The sequence below is a fragment of the Curcuma longa genome, chromosome 8 (assembly GCF_044706935.1).
Source record: "Curcuma longa cultivar G26 ecotype Majalengka, Jawa Barat chromosome 8, ITB_CL_G26_1.1, whole genome shotgun sequence".
Lineage (NCBI taxonomy): Eukaryota > Viridiplantae > Streptophyta > Magnoliopsida > Zingiberales > Zingiberaceae > Curcuma > Curcuma longa.
Genome location: NC_133868.1, coordinates 11,778,013 through 11,802,533, shown reverse-complemented (window position 1 = coordinate 11,802,533; position 24,521 = coordinate 11,778,013). Strand labels below are relative to the sequence as shown.

The 24,521-nt window shown below is 36.7% G+C and overlaps 1 pseudogene; it reads left to right on the top strand.

Annotated features, from left to right (window-relative positions):
* The first annotated feature begins 628 nt into the window (after positions 1 to 628).
* LOC141834036 (uncharacterized) lies at positions 629 to 5,372 on the top strand (annotated as a pseudogene).
* Positions 5,373 to 24,521: the final 19,149 nt, after the last annotated feature.

Here is a 24,521-nt window from a genome sequence, read left to right as displayed (position 1 = left end):
GACTAAATTATATATATAAAAATAATGCATACATGTAGTAAAGAAAACTCTTTTTTTTTTGTTTCCATCAAACCATGTAAGTAGGGTTTTTATTAAATTTGGGTTGTATTGACTTTAATTGTTAGGTTGGATTGAGTTGTTATACTGGGCTGGATTGACTCCATATACTTAGACTCCAATTACTGGGTATATTAATTGTTGGATATATTGGCTCTCTTTGTGGAGCTGCACTGGACTGGAGCCCAGTGAAGCCCAGCCCTGCCTACACCCTTGGTTGCTAGCTCGCCGACTCTTCTTTCTGTATTTTAATATTATATAATTTATTCAAAAGTAAGTCTCACTTGCATACTTTGGTGTTCGATGCCTCTTCATGCAACTTGACCAGTTTATCTCACAAGTCTTTCGTGCTAATGAAGTGTCTGACGCGGTTCAACTCTTCCTTAATTAATTCACATTGGAGGCCTTTGCATCCGCCTCAATTTTCTTTTTGATGGCATTGTCCCATTTCTCGCTCCTTAGTGGTACCCCTTGCTCATCGGTTGGATGATTATCCACATTTCCATCTGAGTCTTTAGGCGGAACTCCATTTGACTTTTCTAATAGACGAAGTCATTACAGAAGAATAGCGATGGTCGGACGGTGCAGTAGCTTCTCTGGTGGGCCATTCAGCAAAAACTTGCACGAAAAAAAGAGAAAAATTTTAAGACTAGGTCTTAGATTAGTAGTGTGGGTGAACTAAAATGAACAGAAGAAAAAAATGAAAACCAAAGTGAAGAAAGTTGCTCAACCAACAGTTGCACCAATTCAGAGCACCCCTGTTTTGATACCAAATGTAGGATCGAAAAGCGCACTAGAGGGGAAAGGAGGGAGTGAATAACTGTTGGTGCAAGATGCACTAAGATCTTGCCTAGAGTTTCGATGTTTGACCAAGGGGTTGATCCAAACAGGACTTGATGTTTGGATGTGTGGAAGTGAGTGCAGTCTAGTCATATGACTAGCGAGAAGTCCTAGTCGGTTAGACTAGGCAGTGAAAGTCCTGATCTGGACGATCGAGCAAGGGAAGTCCTGGTAAGTGAAGCTAGGCAAGAGAAAGTCCTAGTTGTAGGCTAGGCAAAGGGAAAGTCCTGATTTGGAGGATCAGGCGGAAGTCTTGGCATAGTCGAAGCACTAGGTGAAGTCTGGGCTGGTCTGGAGGACCGAGTCGCAGCAGAAGTCTGGGCTGGTCTGGGTGACCGAGTCGCAGCAGAAGTCTGGGCTGATCTGGAGGATCGAGTCGCAGTAGAAGTCTGGGTTGGTTAGAAAGAACCAAACCGCAGCACAAATTCTAGGAGTTGAGGACAGAGCCGAGAAAAAGTCCAACAAGTCATGAGGACTTGGCTGGCAAAGGTAAATTCTCCAGAGTGGAGTGGGTTAGGACGCGTTCCCGGAGTGGAACAGTAGGCGTCAGACTAACCTAGGATTTCGGTATAAATCCGAAGTTAGACCCACAAGGTAAGACTTAGGATTGTTTATATATTTGCATGTTTGTCTTGCAGGAACCAGGAGATGGAAGCAAGATGGAGAAAACATAAGTGAAGCAAACAAAGTAAAGCCAAACCAACCAGTCCAAAGGATCCAGTCGACTGAAGGTCCAGTCGACTGAACCTGTAACTACAGTCGACTGGAAAGTGGATAAACGAGCGGAAAGAAGGTTTATCTACCACGTCGACTGGAGTCGACTCAGATCAGCCTGGAGTCGACTCAGGACCAGTATAAAAGAAGGTGAACGTGCACAATCATTCCAATCAAGCCAAAAAGTTCTCATATTCAATTAGTAGTGCTTCTGAACGCGAACGGGGCCAGACGCTTGCAACCGGGGAAGATCCAGGAGGAGTGCGCGGCGCTCAGGACTTCCGGATCGGCAAAAAGTGTTTGCTTTTCAATTTACTTGTCTTTACTTTCTGAATTGTATTGTTTATTTTATTTACGGACTGTAAGACGAGTTTCTCCGCCTCCGAACACCGTTCGAAAAGGAGACCACTAGTGGACGGGCGCCTCCCGTAAATAGGATTTGAATGTACTAACCTTGGGGGGTTAGGAACCAAGAAAATCCGCGTGTCCTTGCATTTATTTTTAATATCCACTGCTTAGTATTTTGATAGAAAAATGAACAAATTCGAAAAGCGACGACGCGCTATTCACCCCCCTCTAGCGCGTACAAGATCCTACAATAACGTGTGTCTCTTTTTCATGATTTTTTGAAAATAACCTTTTCATTTAAGAGTTAAGCAATGGAAAGTAGAATAAATAACTCAAAATCATATAAAAGATAAGTTTATTTTTACTTGGTTCACAGTCTGTGGCTGTTATTCCAAGGCTTGCTATCTTTGATCACTTCGATGGGCACTTCACTAATAGTCTTTTTCTCGTAATGAAAAATGACTTATATATCTTTATAAAAAGTCGAGGAACAGTAATACTTTTACTGGTCCTTCTGAGATTAAAGAACAAAGACAAGTATTAAATTGATACAAATATACCAATAAAGATTCGGAACTTGAGCACAGTTGTCGGAGTCACAATTGATGTAGTGGCAACATTTTTAGAGTTAGACGAGAGTGGAAGCACTTGAGAGTTGATGAAGAAGCCTTGACCGGGACATTCGTTTATTGGACCTGATCAGTCTACGATCTCCCATAGCGGTATATTAATTTCCTTGGGATTCAGATCTTGATCCGCTTGGTCAGTAAACCGATCCCATGGATCGGACTACTGATCTGACCATCCTTTGAACATCTGTCGCCACATCAGCTACTAGATAACTTTTTCTGCCACATTAGCCAGTCAACAGTTAGCCTTTGCCACGTCAGCAAGCTCATTGTTATCATGTGCCACGTCAATGCCACATCACTGTTTGGTATACCGAATCGGCTGATCGGTCTACCGATCCTACAAAATCGATGTTAGCACAAAAATCCTTCAAGAGAGTGTTAGCACAATAATATAAAGTTTAATGCATGAGTTTGATAGTCTCTCAATCGTTAGATCTCAACCTTGGAACTCGCTGAATCCTTTAGTTGAATCGACGCCAAAGGATGTACTTTGAGCGAGGACACATCCTTACCCATTCTTCCTTTTGAAGGAACCACTCCACTCTAAGAGCTTACTTTGCCAAACCTTGGTCTTTTAAACTCCGCTTAGGCTTCCTACTTAGCCTTTGATCACTTGATCTCCAATCCTCATCTGATTTGATCGCTGGTCCTCTCTGACCCTATTAAGTCCATCCTGTATGGTGTCCCTGATTTGCTAAAGCTTCCTTGCCTAATTTCCACTTAGGTCTTTGTCTTGTACTACAATTAGGAATTTGCCTTGCCTAACCTTCAGTTAGGACTTTCTTGGTTGTGCTACCTGCACACTTATTTAAATTGTTAGATCACAAGTAAGTTTAACTTTGACCCTTTATTTTTATCAAAACTTAAGTTCGATTCTAGTTCTCGCTGCACAAACATCTTCCAAGCATTCCAAATCTCATCTGGTACATGGGATGACTTTGTCCCCTACTTTTTCACTTGTATAATAATTCCTAGTATTGTTTTTGATAATACAAGTTTATGTTTCTTTAAATTCGACGTTCTGACTCCCAAATATATTTTTTCAGCAACAACATCGAGAAAATTAATATAAAGGAAAATTATACATTATCAATAATATTCAAATACCTACCAAAATTCATGATAATAAAAAAAATTTATGTCTTGGTCTATATGCCTCCAAGTGTAACTAAATGGGCATTGATGTTTTTTAAATTTTTTAGTGATGTAAGCATATATGCTATGACCTTTGGGAGTAAAACTATATGAAAAAAAATCTTTAGAACACAATAATTTTAATAAAAATGATTATATGAATATGAATTATTAATAACATCAATACTTATCATCAATAATTTTAAGCACAATCTGACCTTCATGTACTAGTATAAGATTTGACATGATTATATCTCTAAACTAATATTAGAACACATACATAGTTCAAATAATAATCAAATCAGTATAATAATATCTTATATGACAAAAACTAATCAGATTTATATGTAAACAAGCATATCCAAAACTGAGAAAATATAAAACTTGTAAACAAGACTTTATAACTAGTTGAACAACAAATAAGAAATAGATAAGGTACTGCATGTTTATGTCAAAACATAAACAAAATATTGGCGATGAATTGATGATGAATTTTGTGATAAAATATTATTTCGTTGTAAATTGATGATGAATTTAGTGAAAAAAATAATTTAGTTGTGAAATTAGCAATGTATAAATTTCATCGCTAATTTTTTTGTCACAAATGTCGTCACCAAATTGGTGACAAATCATGGATTCGTCACGAAATTAAATTAGGGACAAATCATAGATTCATCTCTAAATTGGCGACAAATCACAAATTCATCGCCAATTTGGCGATGAAAATGGGGATGAATCTCTATTCATCGCCAAAATCCTAACTTAATCTGCAACTGCAATCCCAATTTTCTTTCCTTCGAGCTCTAATATTTTTCCTTCCCCACTTTACTTGATCCGACGATCTTTCTCCGATCCCGACGAATCTAGTGACTACAACGGCGACGTCCTAGGCAATGACAACTCAATAAATTTCTCCCCTCTCTCTTTCCCCTCCCCTCTTCTCCTCTCTCCCTATCGGCGGGTGATTAGGCTGACCGACCACCGTTGAGGCTGCCCGCTCGCCGAGGACCACTGAGGCTAAAGAAGGATTATCTCATACTATTGGGTTGCAAGGGTGCAAACTCTAGATACAAATGAGAGATTTACTTGTGGATAGAAGTCTTAAAAAGAGAAGATATTTTTAAATTTCCTTTAGATAAAGAATCTTGATACTTTTCTCCTACTTATTATGTTCAAATGTTACCAAATGGTGAGAGTCATGATCGAAAATGGTTAGTGTACTCGAAGGAGTTAGACAAAGTATTTTGTATTTGTTGTAAGTTGTTTAAAGCAATACGCACTAAAAGTAATTTAGCAAGAGAATGAGTTAATGACTGGAAACATTTATGTGACCAGCTTAAACAATATGAAAATAGTATTAAACACCTCACTAATCTGAGAACTTTTGTTGAATTACATCTGAGATTAAAGGAAACATCGACAATTGACAAGAAAATGCAACAACAAATTAAAAAATACATAAAACATTGGAAACACGTTATGCTAAAAATAGTTATTGTTGTTAAATGTCTTGCTATACATAATTTGACATTTCGTAGTATACATGACAAAATTTATGAAAATAGTAATGATAATTTTTTGGGTCTACTTGAAATGATTGCAGATTTTGATCCAATAACAAGAGCATTTTCGACTTATTCAAGATAACAAGATTCATTATCATTATCTTAGTAATAAAATTCAAAATGAGTTAATATCTATGCTAGCCTCCAAAGTCAAGAATGTAATAATTAAAAAAGTAAAAGAGATAAAATATTTTTAAGTAATTCTTGATTGTATACCGGATGCAAGTCACAAAGAACAAATGACTCTCATATTAAGATGTGTAGATATTTCAGACACTCCAATTAAAATAGAAGAGTACTTCTTAGAATTTTTAAATGTAGGAGATACAACTGGTTTAGGTCTTTTCAATGAATTACAAGTTGTTTTACAATCTTTAAAACTTTATATTGATAACGTGAGAGAGCAAGGTTATGATAATGGATCTAATATGAAAGGCAAAAATCAAGGTGTGCAAAAGAGATTGCTTGATATTAATCCTAGGGCATTTTACATGTCATGTGGTTCTCATTCTCTTAACTTAGTTGTTTGTGACATGACAAATTCTTGTGCTAAAATAAAATCATTTTTTGGAGCATGTCAATGTATATATACCGTGTTCTCTAATTCAACAAAAAGATGGAATGTTTTTCTTGAATATATTGATGGATTAACTTTAAAATCATTGTCAATTACAAGATGGGAAAGTCATATTGAAACAGTTAAAGCAATACTATCTCAAGCTTCCCAAATTAGAGAAGCTTTGTTCAAATTAGCAGAAATAAGTGAAGACAACAAATTAAGTAGAGACGCTGAAACTTTAGCATCTGGTGAACTTTCAAGTTTTGAATTTATATTAAGTCTTGTTATTTGGTATGATATTTTGCATAAATTAACTTAGTTAAAAAAATTACAATCAAAAGATATGCATCTTGATGTTGCTGTAAAATAATTATCTAGTCTTGTTTTGTTTTTTGAAAAATATAGAAAATGGTTTTGCTTTTGTTATGGTTAATGCAAAAAAATAGCATCTGATATGGAAATTGAACCTGTATTTTCTACAAAACGTAAAATTTATAGAAAGAGACATTTTGATGAAATTGCAAACACTGAAAGGGAAAATCAATCACCGGAAGAATCTTTTTGAATAAATTATTTTATTTTAGTGGTCGATATTGCTCTTGGGCAATTGAAAAGTCGATTTGAACTGTTGCAATATTTTGAATCTATATTTGGGTTCTTGTATGATGTTGCAAAATTAGTTTCGTTGGATGATGATGAATTGATGAATTCTTATGTAAACCTTGAAAATGCTTTAAGAAATGGTGACACTTCTGATATTGATGCAAAATATATGTTTTCAGAACTACAAATTTTACAAGTAATGTTACCAAGTGAATCTTATGAAACAAATAAAAAATGATCTTCCATTTAAATATTAGAGTTTTTAAAAAATAGATATGTTTCCAAATGTAATGATTGCTTATAGGATATTATTGACAATACCCGTAACAGTGGCATCTGCCGAAAGAAGTTTTTCAAAATTAAAATTAATAAAATCTTATTTACGGATTACAATGACTCAAGATAAGCTAAATGGATTAGCAATTTTATGCATTTAAAAGAATATTTTTAAAAATATTGAATAAAATGCTATCATTGATTAGTTTGCCTCTAAAAATGCATTACGAAGATATTTTAAATGAGTTACCTCTGTGTTTTTTTATTGGTTCTCAATTGTTAGCCATTTTGGCTTGTCATTTGAATCCAAAGTTCAAACAGATCATCTTGCTGGCACTTGAAAGTTATTTAAATGTCCATATCTTTATGACGGGTAACTCAATCTCCAATAAATTCCTATAGCAAGTAATTTTTTTTAATTGCTATCATACAACTTTTAATGAATGAGTTTAGTATCTTTGATGTATTTATAATAGACAGATTTTCTATTCTTCAAATAGGTCGATGCTTTGGCACACTAAACTTGCTTTCTATTCTTCCAATAGGTGGATGTTTTGGCACGTAACCGTGAGGGAAAGGATGCACGGGTGCTGAACAACAACTAGCTCAGATTTGACTGCTAAAATTACTTTTAGTAGTTTGGAGTTGAAATATGCAGTTTGTTATTTTTTATTTTTTTTAATTAACCACCTTGTCAATCATATAGCTACTTCTTGAGCTAGATGGTGCTAAAGAGGAAAAAAAGTGTATTTGTTATCGCAACAACAAATAGGTTCATCTCCTCTATCCTCTTTTCATATTTAAATTCTCATGGAGATCTATGTAGTAAAATGATAGCTTTATTTAGAACTGATGCTGTGGATCTTGCTCTACTGAGATCAAAAAGGTTGGGCAAAGTAGTATATGTCCCATTGCCCAATTTTAAAGAACAACTGCTAATATTGAAGTCACTTGCTCAAGAGATGTCTATTTCAGAAGATGTGGATTTGATTGCTCTAGTAGAGGAATGTTCTAATTTCAATGGCGCTGATCTAGCTTCTTTGGTATTTTTCTCTCCCTCTCTGCCCTTTGGTTAAGCTTTTTTGATTGTTATAATGCTGCCATTGTTTAATGGATGCACTTGTAATGTTGAAAGAAAAGTTGATCACTTCTTAACAAGGCCACATATAACTAACTTCTCCTTATTTAATCCTGTTGGCTTGTTTTTGCTTATCTTCAACCGTGGTATTTCATTAGTTTCATGACCAGCATGCTTGTTATTTTGCCTTGAATGTTTGTTTTTAAGAACCACATGCTAAACAGAGTGTAACTTGTCTATTTTGAATTCATTATATATGTAGACTTTTTTATGCTGTGAATCTACTAATTAACTTCTATTAAGCTGCAAATGTATAAATTAGTGCATTCCAAAGCAGCACGGAACTTTTAACGAGTGACTAGTTATCAACTTTTTTCAGTAGTTCATATGTTTAATTTTTGCATGATAAAATTATTATCTCACTACCAGTCAAGTGAGGTATACAGGTCTTCGAACTGTGTTGCATGTTCACCAACTTTATGCTTGCAACTTGTGTTTTTGTTTCCTTCTCGTATTTTTAGCCATACAGGTCTTTAAATTTCCTCGTTGTATGTTTTCCCTTGTGCATCAAAATGCTTTTCTTGATGTTTTGACATGACGAAGTTTATACCTTTTAGTGGAGCAGACGAGGAAATATTATGAGCGGTTATAAAAAAATTCAATGTTCGATGACGACCTTCATCCAATTTGGAGCTTCTTCACTACGAAGAAGAAAAAGAGTATTTTAATGGAATTTACAGTGGCAATTCAAAAAATTTCGACTTTTTTTTTGTTCTTTTTTGTATGTTCTAAATATTATTTAGAGTATCGTTATCATTTTAAATAAGAGATATTATTCTTTTTTTCTTGGAACTTTAGTTGCTTGGAGAGCATTATTTCGTATAAAAATTTTTTATCTTGGAACTCTTATTGATTGAAAATCATAATTTATCAAGCTCTAAAAATTAAATATGTTACTGTGCTAGGGCCCAAAAATTATAATTTCGCCCAGGGCCCTTGTACAACAAGGACCGACTCTGAGGACCAATAGGGGAATAAGAGTGTGAAGGAAGGACTCCGGTAGTTGCCTGTACAAAATGGAATAGCTGATGATACCATATTGTTAGGGTTATAAAGCTTAACTAAAGGATCAATAACTCACTACCATAAGACGTTCAGGGGAATTGGAAATAGATGCAGGGGATGAGTTTCCGGATGATTCAAAGGTCGAGTCATTCGGCGCAATTATGGGGCCCGATGAAGGCACTGTTTTGGATGATTCATCAGTGATAGAAGCGCGAATAAGTATTTCTAGCCCTCGGGGCATAGCTGAGTTGTTTACGACGGAGCAGAGTTGCAGAAGAGTGCAAGGGTTCGAATCTCGATGAAGCCGAGACAATACCCTCCTCCATCATGATCAACTGCAGTTTCTCGATTTACCTCCTCACAAATGGTCGTAGGACCGACCGTGTGGGGCCGCTGGGGTGGCGGATTCCACCTTTTGCAGAAGCGAATAAGTATTTCTGGAAAGTCTTGGGAAGAAAGAGCAAGGAAGAAGAGGAGATGTTTTGTGGAAGAAAAAGATGAACTTCAACCAAAACACAAGGGTCACCTTTATATAGGAATTCATTTAAAGTCACGAGGGACTCCGTAAATGCTACATAAAGTTGAAAAGAATCTATTTGAGAAGTGAAAACGTCCTATTCGGATTTCACAAGTTACAACACATACACGTATTCCCAAAAATCTCAATCACATAACAATATCACACTTAGATGCTAGTATCTAGGTATCAGAGTCGGAGTAATTATTGCGTAGGGATTAATAGGAATACATGCTGCTTAATCAAGAAATGAGGAAGAAAATAGACGCAGTTTAATCCACAAGGATAGTCTTTGAGCATGTGGAATAGGGGTGATTAGACATAACTCTGGTAAAGGAAAAAATATTGGTATGATATTTTAATTGTTCATTATCGTGAAAGTGCTCCCAAGAGATTATTGGATGGTCAAAGCCAACAATGCATAAAGAGGGAATGTAACCTTCACAGGTTGCAAATTTGGAGATCATATAACGTGGCCAAATTAGTTTTTTCTAGTGGTTTGAAAGGCTTTCCATTTGGTGTTGATCTTCCTCAGTTGCTCTATGGCCTTTGCTTTCGCATTTTCCGCTGCCTCGACTTGACCGTGCAAATTATTTGCGATAGTTATAGCTGCTTTCTCTCGTTCGAGAGCTGTTTCTAGATCATTTTGGGCATGAAGCCGCATCTGAGCATAAGCCTTTGCCTGAGAAGAAACCATGTCTAATTGGGCTTGAAGACGGAGGAGTGACGTGGAGTCAATGTGACTTTGGTTGTATGTCTCGTGACCTTTAATAATAGTGTATGGAAGAAATAAGGTAAGAACTACAAAAAGATTCGACGGCTAACCAAAGCGGAAGCTTCAATCGAGGGATAAAAGCAAATGGTAGACCAAAGTTTGTAAGAGATTTCTCTGTAGTGGAATTTGTAGAATCTTTGGATAAGACTAAGGGGGGCAGCAATTGTTTTGAGCTCCGGTGGGGTCTAGTGAATGAAGAGGGTTTATAAAGTGACAAGCTCTATCGTCGGTGAGACTTGGGAGACAGAAGAAGTAAGTTTTGGGACAAATCAATTAATATCACCATTGTGATAGAGCAATTTGAAGAAGAAAAACTCAATTGGGGTTGGATTCCCTTTTTCTTAGGGGCCATCGTGGGAAGAAACAAGGTGGAAATGAAGAATTCCTATAGGAAACAAAGACAAGGATATTAGGAGATATTTCTTAGGCGTTCCTTGTTAAAAGCAATTGTCTTTATAGACATAGTGAAGCAGTAAAATCAAGTTTCAAAGCATCCCTCACAATTATGATCACATCATACGACTATAGATGACAAGTCGACAGAGTATGAACATAGATGAAAAGGGAGATGAGTTCCTTACTAATATAAGATCATTCTTTGACTATTCATATTAGAAAACAGACAGACATCCTAAGTGTTAACCCTAAGGATGAGTTTTTGGGTCGTATGACTTTACATAAATTATCTTTTTCTTTGTGCAAAACAATTGTTAATTCCTTATTAGTTTCTCATAGTCTTACTTTTAGATTATGTGAGCGGGTATAGTAAAAACTTTTATGTCATGATATCCTCTAATAGCCCCTGGGCAAGCAACTATAGCAACCTTGACAAATTATAACAATCTATGGGTTAGGTATTTTATGTTTGACCTTGATCCTCTAACAACCCCTCGGACAGCTATAACAATCTATGAACTAGATATATACTAACCTCCTCTAGGGAAATTATAATAATCTATGGGCTAGGTATTTTATGTTCGCCTCCGGACTAAATTTATAATAGCCTATACGTTATAATATCCTCTAACAGCCTCTCGGGTAGCTATAACAGCCTATGGATTAGATAGATTCTAATCGTCTCTGGACAAATTATAATAGCGTATAGGTTAGGTATCTTATGTTCGCCTTCGGGCTAAATTTTTAATAGTCTATATGCTATAATATCTTCTAACAACCCCTCGAGCAACTATAACAGTCTATGGGCTAGAAATAGTCTAACCGTCTCCAGACAAATTATAACAGTTTATAGGTTAGGTATTTTATGTTCACTTCCGGACCAAATTTATAACAGCCTATACGCTATAATATCTTCTGACAATTTTCGAGTTAAAAATGACTATCTCCTGGTTATATTACTTTACACTAGCCTTGGGTGAATACAGGTTTTATTCATATTGCCCAAAGGCTTAATAATATCCTTAGTGGGATCAAATTTTTTATCACAGGGTCTTGTCTCTAATTGATATTGTATATGCCCTTGAGTAATTCTCAACGTCCTCTAGATGTACACAACAGAAATATTATTAGGCAATACGAGATTTCTAGTTCTTAATTATACTCCTGGTCAGAATTAGGTTGCATTATTCAATTGTCTTCATGTTATCTTTACACCAAGATGGATTCTAGTTTGCTTGGCAAAATCTTTTAAGAGGTTTGGGTTTTCCTATTTTTCTCAATGCACTCAGTGATGTTCCTTAGAGAGGGCATCGCACAGGCAGAACAGACTTGGCAGTTTCTTATTTGTCTCAATCTTTAAAATCGGACTTCATTCGACTTCGCTCCTCGATCCGACCTAAAGGGGGGATATGTGTTGTAGCCAAGGCAAGCCCATCCAAGATAAAGAAGCCTGCCTATAAAGACTTAATCGGATTTTATTCGACTTCGTTCCTCAGTCTAACTTGAAAGGTGGACATGCGAGTAATTTCCTTAAAACTGACACGACTAGTTTAACTTTTATTAAATTTAATCCCCGAGCACCAACCAATGTCCAAGCACTTGACTTGATATCCAAACTGTTAGTGTTACACTAGGTCACTGGATATTAGATATTTCAGTGATTGACATTAGTACTAATGGGAGATTGTCAGTGTTAGCCCTTAGAATCAATTATGAGATAATTAAAAAGGAAACTTTTATATCATATTTCATTAATAAAAGATAAAATTTATAGTTATTATATTTACTTCAGATCTATGCTAAATGAATAAGTATAATAATGTCTTAGGATAGTAAGTTCTAGTCTACAGCGTATCAATTGATTGAATTGATAGTGGGAAACTGTAAATATATATATATATAACACTACTCTTAACCATTCCTAATCAGACTTTAATATACAAGGGCAATATTAATGTGTTGAGACTAGCATGTAGGTCAACTGATGACTTAATCTCACAAGTCATAGATATAAAATATCAAATTGACACACAAGTATATATTAGAGATATGTACCGAATTGACCTGCCATGGGAATATTTTATGGATCGTTATATGAATGTCATAAACATTCTCATAGTGACTATTAGTATAAATAGTCCTTAGACCTGAAGTCACTACAGTTTGTAGAATGGGAAAGACTATAATGAATAGTGGGGTATCTGTTCAGTCATAAGATCATGATAGTGTTGGTGCAAGAGGCATTAGATCTGGCCCTAGAATTTCGATGTTTGACAATACACCTAGGTCTGGTCAGTTTGACCAAGGGTTGATCTAAACAAGACCTAATGTTTGGATGTGAGTGAAGTCTAGTCAGATCAGTTTGACTAGAAGACTAGTGAGAATTCCTAGTCGGTAAGACCAGACAAGGAGAAGTCCTAGTTGAGACTAGGCAGGGAAAGTCTTAGTTGGAGGCTAGGCAGTGGAACAGTGGAAGTCCTGGTCTGGAGGACTAGGCAAAAGTCTTAACAGGATCAAGTGCACCAGGTGCAAGTCCAGATAGGTCAGGAGGACCAGATGCATGACAGAAATCCAGGTAGGTCAGGTGGACCAGATGCGTGATGAAAGTCTAGGCGGTCAGGTGAACCAGTAGGCCTAACAACAAATCCTAGGAGTCGAGGATCCAGGCTAAGCAAAAGTCCAACAAGTCTTGAGGATTTGGTTGGCAGGTAAATTCTCCCGAGTGGAGTGGGTAAGGGTGCGTTCCTAGTGTGGGAACAGTATGCGTTAGTCTAACCCAGGATTTCATTGGAAATCCGAAGTTAGACCTTCAGGGTAAGGCTTAGGTTGTTTGCGTATTTGTATACTTGTCTTGTAGGAACCAGGAGATGGAAGCAAGATGGAGAAAGCATAAGTGGAGCAAACAGAAGTAGCCGAACCAAGCCCGAGGTCAACTCAGATCAAACCTGAGTCAACTGGATCTAAGTGCCCTAAAGATTTCTAGGTGCTTGGATGGTCCAGGCTCCTCTATTCAGCTTCCAAGCGCCTCTATCGAGAAGACTCAGCCCATATAAGATTGAGGAGATCGGATCGAATTAGATCTTATCCAGGTGACTGGATAAGGTTTTCAAGCGCCCGGAAGGGGCTATATAAGGAGGCTGAATGTGCACCATAGCAAAACAACTTCTCAAAGCCATTCTTTCCATCTAGTGGTGCTGTTGAACGCGAACAGGGTCAGGCTCGTGCAATCGAGGAATTCCAAGAGGAGTGAGCGGCGCTCAGGACTTTCGGATCAGCTTCGACACTTGTTTGGTTTATTCTTTCCTTGTCTTACTTTATACTTTGATTTATTATTATTCTAGACTGTAAGACGGGTTTCTCCGCCTTCGAACAAGGTTTGAAAAGGATACCATTAGTGGATGGGCGCTAGGGATGGCAATTAGACCCGGACCCAATGGGGAATCCGTTCCCCGATCCCATTTTGACCGAGGAATCCCCGAATCCGAGAAAGTGGGGATGGGGATGGGGAATCCCCGAATCTCGGAAAGCGAGGATGGGTCGGGGATGATATTCCAAAAATTCCCCGTCCCCATCCCCGAACTCGACTTTGATAATTTCATTCATTAAGATTCATTAATTTGATTATATCCTTATATCAAATGAAAAAATAAGTCATATTGATAATTACTTGTTTGAATACTATAGTTTCATTATTTCTAAAACAAATAATATTTTCTTTTTTTAATTAATAAAAAAGTAATAAATTTTAAAAAATACTTTTTAAATATGTCATGACGGGGATGGGGATGGGTATGGGAAATACCCGTGGAGAAAACCACCTCCGAAATCTGTGGGGATCTCCGAAACTCGCTGGATATCCGAAACCCGACGGGGACGGGGATGGTATTTAAATTATGATATCCGACGGGGATGGGGATGGGGATGGTATATGGGTTTGGGTTTCGGGGACGGGGATGGAGAAGGCTTCCCCGCCAATCCCCGAACCCGTTGCCATCCCTAATGGGCGCCTCCCGTACATAGGCCTTGGACGTACTAACCCTAGGGGTTAGGAACTAAGTAAATCACCAAGTCCCTGCATATTTTACTAATCCGTTGCAAATATCTCTGATAGAATGAACGAACAAAAAATGAGACGACCGTGCTATTTATCCCCCTTTAGTGGGCCCCACCTATCCTACAGATAGAAGTACAAGAAATAATTTTTATAGTTTACTCGATGAAATTATAGAGGTATAATACCCCAAACTAGAAATGCAAGTTATTTTATTTATGTGTTGCTGGTTTAACCTTGTCAGAGGGATGAAGGTGCATCCATGGTATAATTTGGATGAAATAAATCATAAGAGATTGTTTAAAAGATATGAACCATTTGTGTTGGCACAATAAGTAATTCATGTATTCTATGCTTCGTATCCTAGTTTGAAACGTGATAAAATTGATTGGTGGGTTGTTTGTAAAACCAAAGCACGAAAAAAGATTGAGGAATGCTGGGAAGACATTGCATATTAATAATAGGAAGTTACAAACACATTTCAGACCGAGAAATATATTATTTCAACATTATGAGATCCCAACAGAGTAATGATAAATGTGGATGCAGTGAAATTCATGAGAATGAATCTGATGATGACGACAACGAGAATGCCAATGAAAATGAAGACTTTGATGTTATTATATAATAAAAAATGAGGAGATCTTTTAAAAATGGTAATGTATTTTTTATAAGTATATTTAGTTTTAATATGTACATTTATATAACTCATTGCTCAATTAATTGTCTATGTATTGTCTCATTGTTAAATATTTTAATTATTTGTTAATACACTGTAGTTTTTCTTATAGGCCATTACAGGTGACATTATTTAGGTATTTGGTTTCGTACTTGTTTTAATCTGTTAGCAAATATGATAATTTTTTTTTCATGTTCTTCATTATATAATAAATATTTATTACTTTATCTCCTAACCATTTTGATTAACAATTTTACTGTGGTGGGCATAGACGGAGTACTCCTAGCCAGTCTGCTTCGGCACCTGGCACTGTACCTACGCCCTCTGTGATCGGGCAAGATCGTCTCATGTACCTTTGCCGGATTAATCGCCACTGCAGTCTTCAATACCTTCGGTCAGACAATCCGCTGTTGAGTTGTAAGATATTCGAGAGTCTATAGTCCCTCATAGAGATTCATAAGTATTTAAAAATTGAGTATTTTTTCAACTACTATCTTAATTATTTAACAATATTTATTTGTAATTTTATGATAGATTTCAAAATTTTGTATGGGGTATTCGTGAGGTAAATAAAATAGTGAATAACCATTGGGGAGGAAATTTAATGACATATATTAGCACTCCAGCACCCACAAAAGAGCTATGGTGGAACGAGTTTAAGATATATATCCCCTTCAATTTATATATAAAATTACAATGAATATATAATCAATTACAACGAATAAAGAATTTGAAATAAAGAGAATTTTAAAGAAAAAATATGGGGATCACATTCGGTATGTACTTAATCATGCGAATACTAGGGTAAAAAACTACTGTGCATAACTAAGGAAAATTGGGCCAGGATCGTTGATTTTTGACAAACTGAGGAGAGCAAACAAAGAGTCACCAGAATAAAGTAAATCAAACTTATAATTCTAGAGACTCATTTGTGACATATGCAAGAGACTCAATCAATATTAATAAGCATACACGCAGATTGATAATGTTTTTATAAATACTAAGTTATTAATTGATTTTAAACTATTATATTATTTTTAATAATATTTTTTTAGGCTAAGAAAATGGGGAAGGAGTCATTATTTATAGACATTTTATCTACACATTTTAAAAGAAAGATAAGACTTGGAGTGGGGATAGAGCTAGAGCAATTAAGGTTTGGATTAAACTTGGATCTTAATTTCTAACTTAATTAGATTCTAATACCTACTCTATCTAACTTATTAAATTTATTTCTATTATAATACAGGAGAAATATAGTAAGCTAGAGCTAGCATAGAGAAGTTTAGGTGCTAGTGATGACAATGATGGATTTGAGCCTTCTGTTGGTAATGATCTAAATATATGGCTGGAGGCGAGTGGAGGATCCAAAGGGAGGGAAGGATATTGGAAATGAGTTCTTTAAGTAAGACCCAGAGAGTTGTTGGTACATCTTCTTTTACCCCACTAGTAGTAAGGACATAAATAAAAAACCTAACTAAAGAGGTTAGCAATTTAAAGGAGATAATATTGCAAAGGGATCAAGAAATGAGAGAATTGTGCCAACAACATAACCTTATAATACGACATCTTCAATTAGGCTCCACTCCGAGTCAGATTCTTCTTGGTTCTGGTGATGATAATGATTTTGCATAAGCCTAGTTGTGTATAATTTTTATTTTTCTCAGAATTAGTATTTTTGAATATTTTTATTCAATTTGTAAACCCTTTATTTTTTTTATTATTGATTAGTACTGCTATTTTATTTCAAACATGGTTAGTGAGACCAAGGATGGTGGTGAAATAAATCTTTACACATTATAGTTATTTTATATAAAATTATACTTTTTGTGTTTTATTTTCTGATGTAGGAAAAGAAAAAGAAGTATAAAAGGAGTAGAAAGTGAAATAGAAAGTATCTGTCGTGGACGATGATGTCGAGGACGATGATATTTTTTATATCTTATTGTCATTTTGAGACTTTGATGTGAGATGTTTTTATCTAGATATGTTTGATATTGGATTGCATAGTTTTTTTGTTGTTGTTTATACGTATGGATTGCTTATAGTTTCTTGTTGTTGTTTTTATATATAGATTGTTTATATGTTAGATTGAATGATATTGGAATTAATGTTATATGTGATTTAGTATTCTGTTGGATTAAATGATGTTGGAACTAATGTTTTATGGGTTTAGTATTGTGTTGGATTATGTTGTTATATGTGGTTTAGTATTGTGTTGGTTTAGCATTGTTTTAGAATGTTGGATTGAGTTGAATGTTTTAGAATGTTTGATCCAATTGTTTATATGTAAACATGATTGAAGAATGAAAATGAATTGTTGCTGAAAAAAATGTTACTTTTTGCAACGAATTTTGTGACGAATATGATTTCGTCGTATAATTATCATAACTACACTATGCATCGAAACTTTGGTGATGAAATGACATTTTCATCGCCAAATTGGCGATGAAACGATGTTTTGTCCTTATTCGTCGCCGATTTGACGACGAAAATGTGGTTTCGTTGCCAATTTGGTGCCGAAAATGTGACACCGATAATTTCCAATGAATCTGATTCGTCGAAAACTCAATGATAAAATATTTTTTGTCACTAATTGGCGATGAAAAATTATTTTTGTCCCAGATTTTGCGACGCAAAAAGATTCCATTGTAAATTTCTGTTTGAAAAATTTACTCGTCCCAGATCATCGGTTACTAGAATTGCGACGAATATAGTTTTCATCGCTAATTTTACAATGAATTTGACGATGAAAAATTAATTTATCACAAAATTGACGATGAATTTATATTTTTTCGTCGTAAAATTTGATGACGAGATATTATCCACGAAAATGATTTCGTCGTTAAATTTCATCATGAAATATTTTGAGGATGAAAGTTTTTTGAAATTCATTATAAAATTCATCACAAAAGGTCTAAATTTTTGTAATAAATCTTTGTAGATGAGCACAACAAACAAGGATAAATGATGATTAAAAAAATCATAATTCACTATTCACGTATCCTTCATTAGTCCCAACACTTTTGAGCATCAAGCATCAAATTGTTTTGATCATGGTCAAGACGCAACAACAGTACTAAGATATCCCCAAGCTCTGATCCACGTTATGACAGCAGAGGCAATTTTGCCTTACGGTGATCTCGGTGATGAGTAGCTAGTTAATTTCTAAAACATAACTAACTTACTTACTATATCGTTTAATTGCTTCTTAAGTAATTTAATTATGTTTTTTTTCAAAATAGAATAGGTTCTAACTAGCTAGATAGATCACATGCTAACCAAACCTTGTATGAGATATCTTTGTCCCACGGTACTACCGCATCGGTGCGTCATCGAGCATCAGGCCGCTGGTGCCTGACGTGCATGTCGATGCCTGCCCTGTCACAAACCAGTAATCTCTCCGATCCCCTACCATTAAGATCGATGACGCATCTAGAGATAAGTTGCAGTAATGGAGTCTGACTTTGACTTAACTGATGATATCACACAGATTAGTATATGTCTCTCGATGACATACATACTACCTTTGTCGGCTCAAATTGCTTAAGATCAGCTTCTGTCCTTTCTTGGCCACTGACCACCTCAGGTCCCTAGATCTCTGATATCAATGCCATTCATGCTGCCTGAGCTGTAATTTCTCAATTTGTTTGTGTTATATATGTATTTTGATAGTTATGTTAAGACATACAGTGGCAGTCCTATGTTATGGTTTATTCATATTAGGTATGTACGTTTAGTATTTGATGTATGTTGGTTCGTATATTTTGATGTGTCAGTGACATTTTCTTGATCTCAGAGAACAAATGCATATTATACTGTAAAAATAATTAACTTTCAACCGTGCGTTCTGATACAAACAGCACAAGTCGTATATGGCTAATGCGTTCAAAATGATGACACGATCCACGTTGAAAATATTTATTATATCCATATATTTCTCCCCTAGAAATTGTCTTGCAAGTTCATGAAGCTTGAATCCACGTACGTGAGATATAAATTACTTTGATTTGAGAACGACGAGCATGCAATCGCCCATGGATCGAAGATTGTTTATTAATTGCGTAGGCATATATGCATGCTCATCGACGACATCAGATATTATATGATATTGAGAGTGCTACGTTAGCTTTAATTATACTTGTAGGTGTATAATTACTGCACGTCTTCAATTCGATAATACGTATACTGAGACTTCTTGCAATAACAAAAAAGTAATTAGACGTCTCTGACGTTGCATAGTTGATAATTTGTTGATCAGTACCAATGAGTTGCTTGCGTGGATGGCATGCCTACTCATTGACAACAAATATTTTTAAAATGATTTCCACCGAAAAAGTAAATATGACGATCACTTTTAAAGAATCGGGTAAAAATTGAATTGCTGATATATGCATGTTCACAGTGAACTCGTGTGTAATGACGACAAATCAATCAAGCTCCACTGAGACGAGCGATGCCGAAGGCGCTGGAGATAGATAATCTAGATCTTAGGGATCGAGAAGAGAGCAGTGGTGATGTTGAGAAATTGAGAAGCTTGATTAGATAGGTGGAAGGAATAGTAGCTGAGAAGAACTAAAAGGAGACACAAGTTTTAAAACAATAAGTGCCTTTAACTTTTAATAATGTTAAAGTTTTGATTGTTAGGATTGTTAACGTACGTTGAATGAATAACGATTCATATTTCTCATTCGTTGATTGTATGGTCGTCTATAAAAGATTAATATATAGCTAATATAAAGATATAAATCAAAACACAAGCATAAGAACATTTCAATAATTTATATGGTTCAAAATCTTCACGGTTAGAGTCTTAGCTGTAGCACCACTATTCTTTCTACTTGTCGGGCACTTTTCTGAAGCATATAAACCTATTACAACAATTTATTCTTATAAGCAACACAACTTAAATATAAAGATATAGATGAAATGAATATAACACGAATAAACTATTTACATAATAATTTTTTACTTTGCTTCGCTCCCATTTTGATTGCTTTAGATTGCTCCCTTAAGATCCGGAATGTAGTAGCACTCATCCATAAACCTTTCAAGAATCAGTAAATCAAAATCTCCACAAAATTTTCTAGTATAAGGTTATTGTTCGTGATTGAAAACCGTCTATCAGCCGACTGATTGCTCCTTTGTAGTTGATTGTTATGTGCAATTTAAACATTGTTATGCTCAACGACTCCATCTAGCTTAGCATCTAGGTCAGTAGTCAATTGAACATCACCTTGTTAATCGACTATTACTCATGAGTTGATTTCCCCAATCAATTGTGAAACCTTCTGTGTGTTTCGTAATGTCATCAGTTGAGTGCACCACTTGATTGATACATCAGTCGGCTGTCAACATCCAACAGTCGATTGTTCATACCACAATCCAACCCAAAACCTCGAATTCATGATTATAGGGTCATTAATCGACTAGTAATCCTATATCAATCGATTGATACCTTCGTTCCAACCTTACCAAAGCTGAACCCTCACTTTGTATAGTATCTAGTTGATTCCAATCTATCAAGACTTCTCCTGTCTAATATTTAGTCAACCTTGACCTATTAGAATTTTACTATTTTCAAACATTAATTCAACACTCCTTGGCTTGCTTGGACTTTCCTTCTCATGCCTAACATATGGTCTTCCTTGAGCTGCCAAGACTTCATTATTGTCAAACGTTCAATCCTTTTTGACCCATTTGGATTTAATTTCCTTCTCATGACTAACATCTGATCCTCCATGATCTATTAGGACTTCACTATTCATGCCTAAATCTGGTTCTCTATGACATATTAGGACTTCCATCATTACTAAGTGTCTAGTTATTCATGACCCACTTGGAGTTTTATCATTAGCAATCCTTGTTAGACTTTCAAATGTCAAGTACCGAGTCAACCTTAACCCACTTAAACTTCACCCTTGCCAACTCCCTATTAGACTTTCAACTGCCAAGCATCCGATCAATCCTGACTCATTCGGACTTCTCTACTATCAAGTATTTGATCAACCTTAAACTACTTGAAATCTCGCTCAACTATCAAATATATTGTTCAAATATCGAAATTAAAGTCGAGCTTGGTCAACCTTAATTATGTTAGATTTGAGGGTGTCCTAAGACAATTGCCTTATGGTTATATTATTTATTGGATAAATAGCAATTCACTATTTGAGTGCACATTTTCTATATGTTTGATTGGATCTTAAATTAAATTACTAAATGCCCGCAATACGATTCATAGCATGAGAGAATTTGTGATTGGATTACAACGAGTGAGCATCTCTACATATGCAATTATGAATGTATTGAAATTATCCCTAATCAAGGAATTGATGAGCACAACGTCATCGATTCTGTTGAGATTAGCACGTTTAAACTCTTTGGTTAGTCAAGCAGCTGATCTCGCTTGCTAGAGACATTGGATGTTGAGAGTTAAACGTGGATGCTGGTTAAAGGTAACCAGTTCATTGGAGTGACCTGCCTTGAGACTTCATATGGTTCTATACATATGTCAATGAAGATCTCAATGCAGCTTAAGTGCGAGTTTCCTTTGACTTGCGGTATTCAAGTCACTTTGGTCATAAGGCTTATACTTTGACATCTTAAGCAAACATCTCTAAGGAGGTGTGGACCCGGGATGATTGGGTATAAGTCGAAGTGCCTGAAGGTGTTTGAATAGCCCATAGATGATTCACCGCTCCTTTGAAAAAGGAGATGTATACCTGCGATATCTTGTTAGGATTGTTACTAAAAGTCTTTGGCCAAAGCATTACATGTCAAGAGTATGGTACTCTTGGATACATGTACAAGTAACTTGAATCTACAAGACAAGAAAGCTAGCTTGGGCTAGGTGTGACATAGTCAGTCTAGTGGGGACTGGCACACAGACCATGTCCTGAACCAAGCGGGTATAAGATAGTGAAAGGAACGAGCCACATTTAATTAGAGTTGCTGAAGTGTTTAGAAATATTCTGGAATCAATCGTTGATTTTTCAATCAATTGGGGATCATGATGTACTACTAGGTGTCACTCATGATCATTTCATAATTAATGGTTAATTATGGACGGCCAATATAATCGAAAATCTATTGGGTCATACGCACTACAAGTTTTCCGAAGGACTTAAAATGAGTTTGAAAATTGAATTCTTAGAACTAGAGAAATAAAGTCTAGTTGGACCAGATAAAAGACAAAATGATGGAATTCATCTTATGAAGATGAAATGAATGAAACTGATTTCGTTCAAATCAGAGATCGTTTGGTTATTGAACCAAATGATTCGATTTTAAACCAAAATTGAACCAACTTGGTTTGGTTCATGATGAAAGAGGTTTTGGTAAAACAAAGAGATGAGAAGATTCGTCTTGTGAAGACGAAATGAACAAAATTAGTTTGGGTCAAATCGGATGTCGTTTGGTTAATGAACCAAGTAAACCAAGAATGAACCCGGTTCACTATAGTGAACATGGGCTGAACTCGATTTAGCCTGGGTTAATTTCTTCTCCGGTTCACCCCAAAAACCCTAACTGACTTTCAAAGCACTGTAGCTCTTCGTTATAATGTGAATCACATGATGGTGGCCCTGTTCATAGTCTTCCTCCCCGCGCTATGCCACCTCTCGCCTCACCGCGCCGTGCCGCCCCTCGCCTTAGCAAGTCGTCCATCGGGAAGGAAGAGGCTGAAAACCCCAGCCGTGCATAGGAGGGAGCTCTACCTCGTTAGCTAAAAGAAACAATGGCGCGTTGCCATCTTCTTCTTTCCTCGTGTCGAGGCGCAGTCCCTGCTTCCTTGTAATCGCCTTCGTTCGGCTGTGATCCAGCCTCGTCTGGCCGCAATCTGAGCCTCCCCGTCGGCCGTGTTCCTGCCTTCGTCAGGATGCGTTCCTACTCTGTAGCCAACCGCGATGACGTCGGTCACCTTTGCTCTGGGTGATCGTGCTCCTACTCTGACGTTGGTCGCCTCTGCTTCGGCCAATTGCGACTTCTGGGTTGTCCACCGGAAGGGAGAAGCCCAGTGGCTTTGTGAAAACCTTGAAACTGATGCAAGGCGTATGGGCCGTGATCGACTACTTGACTTGTTGTCCCTGGCCAAAGGATTCAACCGCTGTCAGAAATTGTTTTTGACCATTGGAGATATTTCTTGTTATTGACGGAGTTGTCGTCAGATTTCATCGTCGGAATTCTGTGTAGTCATCGAAAATTGTTTCTAGTCATTATAGGTTGTCCGGACGTTGTCGATCAACCCTCATCGTCCGACGATCATCCACCATCTTCTCGGAAGCTTGTGAAGTTTTTAGAGAATTATTCCATCATCATTAGAAAAAGTTTTCGGTCTTTTATCTTTATCAGCGGTTAAAGGTTCTGTAGGATCGTTGGAACACGATAGAGGGGAGGGTGAATAGCGTGTTGTCGCTTTTCAAAATCGTTCATTCTAACAAGGAAAACTTGCAGCAAAATATTAGAAAATAAAATACAAGGACACGCGGATTTACTTGGTTCCTAACACCCCAAGGTTAGTACGTCCAAGGTCTATGTACGGGAGGCGCCCGTCCACTAGTGGTCTCCTTTCTGAACTGTGTTCGGAGGCAGAGAAACCCATCTTACAGTCCAATAATAATATCACAAACAGAAAATAAAGACAGTAAGAAAATAAACCAAACAAGCGTTGAGCCGATCTGGAAATCCTGAGCGCCGCGCACTCCTCCTGGATCTTCCTCGGTTGCACGTGTCCAGCCCCGTTCGCGTTCAGAGTTGTCGCTAGTTGGAGAGAAGAATTGATTCTCTGTTGTGTAGTCCGCCCCTCCTTTTATAGCCTGCTTGAGTCGACTCAGGCCAATCTCGAGTAGACTCCACGTAAGTCTGATCCACTTTCTCCGCGGCTGACTTGGACTTTGAGTTGACTTGAGTCCCTATCCGAGTCAACTCAAATCTGACATGGCAACTCTTGATAGACTTGGCTTCCGCAGCTTTATCTGATACTCAAGTCGACTCGACTTCCATCTCGAGTTGACTCCATCCACTCAAGTCGACTTAACTCCCTCAAGTCGACTCGAGTCACTTTGACTCAGGTTTGACCTGAATTGACCCTGGGCTTGGTTCAACTGTCTTTGTTTGCTTTACCTCTATTTCTTCCATCTTGCTTCCAGTTCCTAGTTCATGCAAGACAAACATACAAACAAACAAAGAACCTAAACCTTACCTTGCAGGTTTAACTTCGCCTTGTGGGTCTAAC